Source organism: Arvicanthis niloticus, chromosome 3 (genome assembly GCF_011762505.2).
Source record: "Arvicanthis niloticus isolate mArvNil1 chromosome 3, mArvNil1.pat.X, whole genome shotgun sequence".
NCBI classification, from domain to species: domain Eukaryota; kingdom Metazoa; phylum Chordata; class Mammalia; order Rodentia; family Muridae; genus Arvicanthis; species Arvicanthis niloticus.
Genome location: NC_047660.1, coordinates 13,306,478 through 13,315,717, shown reverse-complemented (window position 1 = coordinate 13,315,717; position 9,240 = coordinate 13,306,478). Strand labels below are relative to the sequence as shown.

The 9,240-nt window shown below is 34.3% G+C and overlaps 1 pseudogene; it reads right to left on the bottom strand.

The window, feature by feature from the left end:
* Window positions 1-4,320: 4,320 nt before the first annotated feature.
* Window positions 4,321-5,118, bottom strand: LOC117705144 (small ribosomal subunit protein eS4-like; annotated as a pseudogene).
* Between the last annotated feature and the right edge of the window lie 4,122 nt (window positions 5,119-9,240).

Below are 9,240 nucleotides of genomic sequence, written 5' to 3'. Positions count from 1 at the left end.
TCTGGTTGCTTTTATTAACATATTTCATTAGTAAGTACTTGGTAACCTAGGATATAACAACTGAATATTTAAATGTTTAACATAAGTGGCTCAAACCAGTAATGTTATGTCTCTGTCATGAATGACTTGAGCTCTATTTCCTTTAAATTGTCATCTGGACTCCAGCTACTTGGCTTTGTGGTTTATAATCTCTGTGGATTGTTTTCCAATGAGCCAGTCTAAGAATTCACCATCTGTGCCATCTGGCAGTCATTGAGTAGGTGAAAATGGGAATTGAAACCCATAGGGCACTCTATAAAGAAACAGGAAATTGAACACATTTCTTTCTACCTATACTCTTTGTCAGAGTCGATCCATATATGGGTGGTTCCTGGAGAATATCATATGTATTCTGACTATGAATATGCATTATTATATATAAGCAATCACTGTAAAAGGGTAATACCAAATATGTACTTATGCTACTAGATTTTGTAATTTTGAAATGATGACATTAAGTCAAGCCAAAAAATACACTGATAAGAAAAATTATTTTTCAGTGAATATTTGTAAATATGAGTAATGAGATTTTGATATTCTTTTGCACCTATATAAACATGTAGGGTGTAATATCTAATACAGTTCTGAAAAAAATAAAAAATATTGCTTAGATTAGACTGTATATTAATGTTAAAGTGCTATGTAGATTATATAAGGTCCTGAGAATTTTATAAAAATGTAATTTTAACGTGAATTATAACATGCACAACCTTGAAATTAAGGTACTGTTATGTTGTTCACATTGACTAAGAAATTGTAATATATTCTATTTCAAGGTCTTTAGTTTTTTCTTGTCTTAACATCAGTAGCAGTTTGGGATGCCAGGGAATTTATATAGATGTGAAAGGACAAAGTGAATCAGTTGGTCTTCTCCTGCAACCATGTGAGTTCCAAAGACTAAACTAAGGTCATTAGAATGAGCCCATCTCCAGCAGGAAGACAGGGCATCAAGTGGGGTTGCTATCCCACAGTCAAAACTCTGATCCACAATTGTTCCTGTCTGAAAGATGCAAGGATGGAAATGGAGAAGATCCTGAGGAAAAGAAAATCCAGGACAGGCCCAAAGTGGGATCCATCTCAAGGGAAGGTCCCAAGCCCTGACACTATTGCTGAGACTGTATAGTGCTCTCAAAACGGGACCTGTCATGATTGCCCTCTGAACGACCCAACAAGCAACTGAAAGAGTCAGATGCAGATATTTGCACCCAACCAATGGACAGAAGCTGCTGACCCCTGTGGTTGGGGAAAAGTTGGAAGAAGCTGAGGAGAAGGGCGAACCTGTAGGAGGACCAGCAGTCTCAATTAATCTGGACTCCTGAGATCTCTCCGACAGAGCCACCAATCAGGCAACATACACCAGCTGATATTAGGCCCGCAGTACATATACAACACATATACACTGACGTTCAGTCAGTGAAGATGCACCTATCTGGAAGCCAGGGAGTTTAGAGGTCTGGTGGGGTGGGAGGTGGGGGGAGTGGAGAAATCCTTGTGGAGACAGGGTGGCGAGTTGGAGGTATGGAATGTGAATCAGTGGGAGGGTGGACCAGGATGGGAATAAAATCTGGAGTGTAAAACAAAAAGAAATAATAAATAAATAATAATTTAAAAAATCTGAGAAAAAAATCAGAATAGCATCTTATTTACTTCATAAAGATCTTAAAGGTAAAATTGATTTTTTTCATTCATTTTTTTTATCATTTTTTATAGTCCAGAATTTATCTTACTCCTCGTCCACCTTCCGACTGTTCCACATCCAAGAGAATACCCCCTACCCCACTCCACCAGCCCTCCCCACTGCCTGAGGCCCCAAGTCTCTTGATGGTTATATGCATCTTGAAAGTCCTTCCTTCATTTTTTAATTGGTTATTTTATTTATTTACATTTCACATGTCCCACTTCCCAGTTTTCCCTCCACAAATCCACTATCCCTTCCCTCCCCCTCTGCTTCTATGAGGGTGCTCCCCCATCCACACATCCACTCCAGCCTCAGCACCCTAGCATTCCCCTACACTGTGTAGTAGTCTTTCTACCGGAACAAGCGACTCCCCTCCCATGGATACCAGATAAGGCAATCCTTTGACCTCCTAAAGCTCCCAGGCAATTGATGTTTTTAAAAGTTGTAATGATCATAATCAATGCTGTGATAAATGTGTACTTTTAGAATGAAAGAATAATAACCTATTATTTAAGAAGCTTACTTGGCAATCCAGGTAAGAGGAAATGATAGCTCAGAACTCCTACTCACCTGAGTTCTCTCAAACTATTTCAGAAGCTTGTTTCTTATCTCTAAATGACCAGATTGCATGAGTGAAACCTTTCTGTCACATGGTTATATAAGAATCTGGGTCCACAAAAGAATTAATGAAGGGAGACTTGATTTGCTTTGTTCCACACCAGAGTCTGTTAATCTATCTTCCCTCTAGAAATAACATTGCCTTAACTTATGTATAGTTACCTTTTTTTTTTTTTGCCAAAGTTAAAATGCAGAACAGAATAAAAGTTTCATGCAGGAGCAAGATTGTAGGTTGAGAAGTAATTTTATTTAGTTAATGACTTCTTAAATAAAACCAAGAAGATGGTTAAGATTTATTGTCTTTATTATTCTTGGCATCTAATAAACCCATACCTAACATGATAACTGGCAATAATTCAGATTAGTTTTATCAAATGATACAAAACTTTTCTATTATTTTTAATATTTTTTCTAGTAATAATTTGGCTTTTTAAATAATATGAACACAAATTGAATAGAGCATACCTCCATGGATATTATTTTAAATCTTATTTGATGACAAATAAAGATTAGGCATAATATATTAAAATTAAACTACATATGTATATTATGTATATGAGTAAATATGCACATATGATCATGTATGTATGTGAGTTTGTATGTGTTCATACATGTATATGATATATTATTTCCCTGAAAGCTTTTAATTTGATTTTACTTGGTATTCTTCCATAGGTGCATACCATCTTGTAAAGGAATCATTCTCTCATCAATCAGAGAAAGAAAACTACATAGTAAGAGTTTGAGGTTAGATTGCAAATAAGGAATCTCAGATTAATTTTGAGAAGAATAAAGATGTGACTTTTCTTTGTTTGCTTGTAAAGAACTATCTAATAACATCCACAACTTTTATTTTCATAATGGATTCAAGAGAGCTATCTCTTTATCAGGTTACCAAAGGTCTGCAAAGCATTGTGCTTTCTGAATCCAGGATAAAAATATTTTTCTCTGTATTTTCAGAGTTATAATGTCAATTTAAAGATTGAAAGTAGAAAATCTATTAGAAATCAGTAAGTAAGCAAGATAGTATTTTTTTTCCATGACTGTCTGACAGGTCAAGATGTTCATAAGGTTGAACAATCACTGATAGGCAGAAAAAGTAGGTTATCTTAACATCTTCTGTATCCTTCCCTCCACAATTCTATGAACATTTGAAATCCTTTCCTTATCAATGTCTATTGCTTTACTTGCATCTACTATAAATTCATTTACTACAAAAGTAATAATAGCAACTAAGGTATAAAATCATGAGAAATCTTGTACATTGTACTTTAAAATATATAAAACAGATAGTTCCAAAACTATTTAATTACCTTTACAACATTTAGTATTAAAATATTTAATATTTCAAAACCTGTTTTATCTTGCATCGCATATTTTAGTAATATTACTTTTAATTTATTTTTCAATAAAAGATCACATTTTTTGCCTGGCAGTGGTGGCGCATGCCTTTAATCCCAGCACTTGGGAGGCGGAGGCAGGCAGATCTCTGAGTTCAAGGCCAGCCTGGTCTACAGAGAGAGTTCCAGGACAGACAGGGCTACACAGAGAAACCCTGTCTCGAAAAACCAAAAAAAAAAAAAAAAAAAAAAAAAAAAAAAAAAAAAAAAAAAATCACATTTTTCAGCTTTCTGACACTACTTTACCTAGAATAATGTTAATTTCTCTAACAGTTATTTGATTTCTCTTACAGTTGTTTTCAGTGCTGTACCACAAAGAGCTTTTATTTATAAATTTTTAAAGATTCCATTTTAGATAGATAGTAGTTACATCAAATATCTTCAAGATCATTTTGACAACTTCAAGTTAATACCAAGAAACTACAATGCCTTTCTACTTAAAATTTTAACTTTATTTTGTAAGAAAGAACAAGTTAAGTCTGATTTTATTTTATTTTATTTTATTTTCATCATGTTGTTTAATTTAGCATGTTGCCTAGAAAGGCTTGTAGTAGCAAGAGTATAAATACTTCCCCTGCATGTCTCCTAGATACATACCATTTCACTAGTGCTCCTTTTGGCCACTACCTTCTTGCCTCTCACTTAATCAATTGTGAGGTGGATTTCTTTTCCAGGGAAAGAGAGATCCATGGTTTGTTGTCCTTGCCAATACCAAAACTTTTGGAAAGATGAGTGGCAAAGCTGTTGCCACTGATATTTTTCACATAAACTACATCTAAAGAGCCAGGATGTTTCTCTCTGTTGGTGATTACACCAATTCTTCCCAAGATAGCACTTCCAGTCACCATACACAGGTTCCTATCAATCTTGATGAAGGCAGTTATTTTGCCTGTCTCCAAAGGAGTCTGAATGGTGTCACTCACCTTGATGAGAGAACCAGGGTATTGAATCGTACAAGCATCACGAGTCACCAGATTCCTCTTTGGGGCCTAAAAAGATCTTTCTCACTTTGTACTACTTATACTAGGCTTCTTCAGATGTAATATGATGAACAGCATAGCAACCCTTGGTGTCATAGAACAGATGGAAGTTCTCTCCAGTTTTGTCATTGCTGATGACATCCAGAAACTCAGCATGGTAGGTTATATTGGTTCTGAGTTTCCCATCAACCTTAATGAATCGCTGCATGCAAATCTTTTTGACTTTATCTGCAGTTAGGGCATGCTTAAGTCTGTTCTTTTGGAAAATGAGCAGAGGGAGGCATTCCCTCAGCTTGTGAGGACCAATGGATAGACGAGGAGCAAACACACCAGCCAACTTCTCCAGCATCCAATGTTTTAGAGAGGCAATGATCTTCAGATTTTTCTTGGGGCTATGAACCATAGCTGTGCTAGGAACAGAAAGGGACTCGACTTCTTCCTAAGTCTGAATTTTTATGACCAACACATAAGCTTATACAATATTTAACCACCTTCAAGCAGTTGATTAAGGTATATATTGGAAATAATTGTCCCATGTGTTTTTTGTTAACTCCTGTACTGTAAGAGCTCTGCTCACCTATACCACTACTTTTAAAAACATTTTCTATGTATTTCAGGGTTGGCACGGTGTTGGCACCACAGGTAGGAAGGCCCACATAAGACATCAAGACATTGAAATGTCTGGTGGGGACAGCTTTCAGCTGAGGTTCCTTACTCCCAAATGACTGTAACTTGTGTTAATTTGTCATAAAGTAGCCTCGAAGTTTTTTCAGAACTTCAGTTACAGTTAGCAGTGAGGCACCTTCATTGGGAGCTGGAAACCACATTAGAGTCTTCTGGAGAACATAGTTTTGTACATTTATTTCTGAATCCCCTAGTATGTCCATTTCCTGTTTATTTTATAATGCTACCAGGATTTTCATCAATGATAAGTAAATAATTAGAATTTGCTATATAAACACAGTGGAACCTTATTCTGCGGTAAAGAAAAACAAAATGAAACTTGCAGGAAAATAAATGGAAATAGAAAGTATAATATTAATTAAGAAGAAATTAATATCATTAAATAATTTAAGTGTTTTAAATAACACAATGACTTTTATTATATTCACAGAAAATATGCTATGTATATTAATAATCTCATAATACACAAGAGTCTATTTTTGCCTTAGAACTATCACTGTAGCAAAAAATACTTAAAACATTTTTAAAAACAGCTCAATAATATAATAAAATACTTTAATAAATTATTATAGTGTCACTAATTTATATTAAATAGTGGAATACAAATGTTTTCAGCTCAATAATATAATAAAATACTTTAATAAATGATTATAGTATCACTAATTTATGTTAGATAGTAGAATACAAATGTTTTCAAATTAATATAAAATATAAGTAGAGACTCAAATCACTATCATCGATTTAATTTTCATTCTCATGGAAGAAAAGGGCAGTGGGGCAAGGCTTACTGTTGCAATCATGATTTAATTGAGGTCCATGAAAAAACGAGGTGAAGATCCTTGGAAACATCCTTCAAGGTTTATCTCATTTAATACAATAGCCCATGTTTAGTTGAGATAGATGATTAGTGAAAAATATGAACAGAACTTGACATTCCAGAATTTAAACAGTTATATGGAAGTGTGCCTAAAATTTGTAATTACCTATGACACAGTGAACCATAACAGTAATTGTGAAACTTCATTTGGAATCTCAGTCCTAAACTGTTAATAATGAAAACAACAACCCTAACCAAAACCATAATCCTAACCCTAATCCTAACCTAACCTAAGAAATAAGTACTCGTAGGAAGATATGAACCCAGTGATGCTGAGGAGAGAGAGAATACCTAAAATATTATATTCTATATTATAACTTAATACCTAAAAGAATGTGAGAAAATAGACTTCTAAAATCTAACCAGAAAAACCAATGACTAATTTGAATAGTTTCTTAGAAAAATCGTGTAAAATATTAAGGATTTTCTATGTCAAAAATATTTAAATAAAAATTTCTATAAAATTAAAACATAAATAACCTGAAGTATTATGCTATTTATTTATGTATACAAGATATTTTAGAATTATATAGGTTCATTGTAATGCTTTAGAAACATAACCTTTTCAGATGAACTTTCTCAAAGCTTCTTCATGCTTCATAATCAACTCTTCCTTTCTTGATAAGAGTACAAGTACCTCTAATTTCCCATTCAAAGGTAACACAAAAATCTCCATATGGATCTTCTAAATCCTATCCAAAGCTCTGTAAATATCCCTTTTATTAAACTTTCTTCTGATTTTTATCTAATTTGAGTTTACCATCTGTTTTATACTTGGAAATCTACCAATTCAAACTTAGTGCTAGATGACACCAGAGTTACAGTTTCTCTAAAAAAGTAATTCTAAAATTTTATTGTTAGCATACTTAAACAAGAGTAAATAGTTCTTCTTGTATGAAAACAAGATACTATTGACTGATGATGATAGAAATTAATCAGAGAAATGAGAAATTAATTACTTCAAGTGTGCAATTCTTTGAGGGTATCCATTAAAGATCTCTTTATCTCATGAAAATTATAATGCAAACAAAACACATACACACAATATAGAACACACACCTCCCACTCACCACACACCATAAAATGACACACACAAACACAAACTGAAATACAGCACCTCCAACACAAAAATTCACATACATTATGTACACATATATCCCACACACCTCATACTTAGAATAAATACCACACAAACACCATACAAACATATAAGCACACACACACACACAAACACACAAACACAACACAAATATATAGCACACACATGCCATGCATCATACCATATACCCTAGGATGAATACATGCAGGCAAATGTACCATACACATATACACACATCATACACACACAGACAAATACACACACCCTACACACATACCACATGTACACACACATAAAACATAAACATTACACATGCAAACTCATACTACACACATACCCAACACACTATACAACATACACTATACAACATACACAAATACACATACACACAACATGCACATTCATATACCATACCTTTAAACCTAAACACACACACACACATACCACATATATTGTACACATAGACACACAAACACACATACCACACATAAACATCTAGGCATACTCACATTGTGCACAAAAATCTCCCAACATACACACAAAACACACATCTCACTCATCACACCAAACACACACATACATACACACACAGATAAAATGAATAAAATATTGTTATAGACTTAGATTTCTTAACTAAGGCTCCAGGGCATGAAAAATTGTATTCGAACTTTTTCCCTGGCTCTTACAGTTTACACAGTGTAATAATTCACACAGAGGCAGAAAAGATGCTTATGAAACAATTGCATTTTTAAAATGATAACAATTCTTATAAAATGATGCAAATGCCTAGATTTATAGAAGCCACTTTTATGGCGTGACACTTGTAAAAGACCTTGAGGACATAGGGCACACTGGAAAAAAATTGTCTTTTCTGTACGTTGGGAAAAAGCTACATTTGATATTATGGACATTGCTACTTATACCCCTAGTGTCCAACATAAAAGATTTTCCAATGTGGGCATTCCTTAAAGGTCACAATACAAAGTGTAGTAAAAACAATTCTCACTGTTGTGGTGGTGCAAGCCAGTAGGATTTGCTGAAGGAGGCAGAGGCAGGAGAACAGCAAGTTCAAGTTCCAGCCTGGGCTACATATTTAAAAAAAAATGCTCAGATATCTGAATAAATATTTATAAAGAAAAGGCGAGATAGATTTTATTTGCAGCAATTTGTAGCACAAGACCTTATTTATAATAAATTTTCAAAAAGGCCTACAAAAGTTGACCTGCTCTCCCAGAATTGCACCATTTAAAAGGAGAGGGAATAATGCCTAAGGTTTTTATGAAAACATATCATGAATAAAAATTGTTTTGAGCCATTCCTTGTGCTGATATTGGGCTCAGGTATGTGTTTAACTTCCCTAAAGGTATAATGCAGCCTCTTTGGGTCCAGTAAAGAGCCTGGTTTCAGATATGAAGAGCCTGTAGTTGGGTCGTAACATAGTGTCTGTATTTCTGAAATGCCTAATAATCATACCCATGCAGACAAGTTACACCATGGAACAAGATTGTGAGACTATGTTAATAATGACCTTTTCCCCCCCTGGACTATTGCTCTAATGCCTGGAATTACAATGAGCTTCAGTCACCCATTTGCAGTTGACTACAGCCCTGGAATTTAAAAAGGATTTAACATGTCACACAATCTACCAAATAATATGTGTGACTTCACATACAATTGGGAATTGATTGGGGTCCACCTTCCAGGTGTCTTGAACCACAATAATGATAGTAAACTGTAGTCCAATTATGTTAGCACATAAAAGTTAATGCAAAATGCTTTTGATCATAAGACTGTTTCTACTGCTAGTATTACAAAACTGAACCTGAAATAAACCCACCAACCTGGGATTACTTGAATTTTGAAGT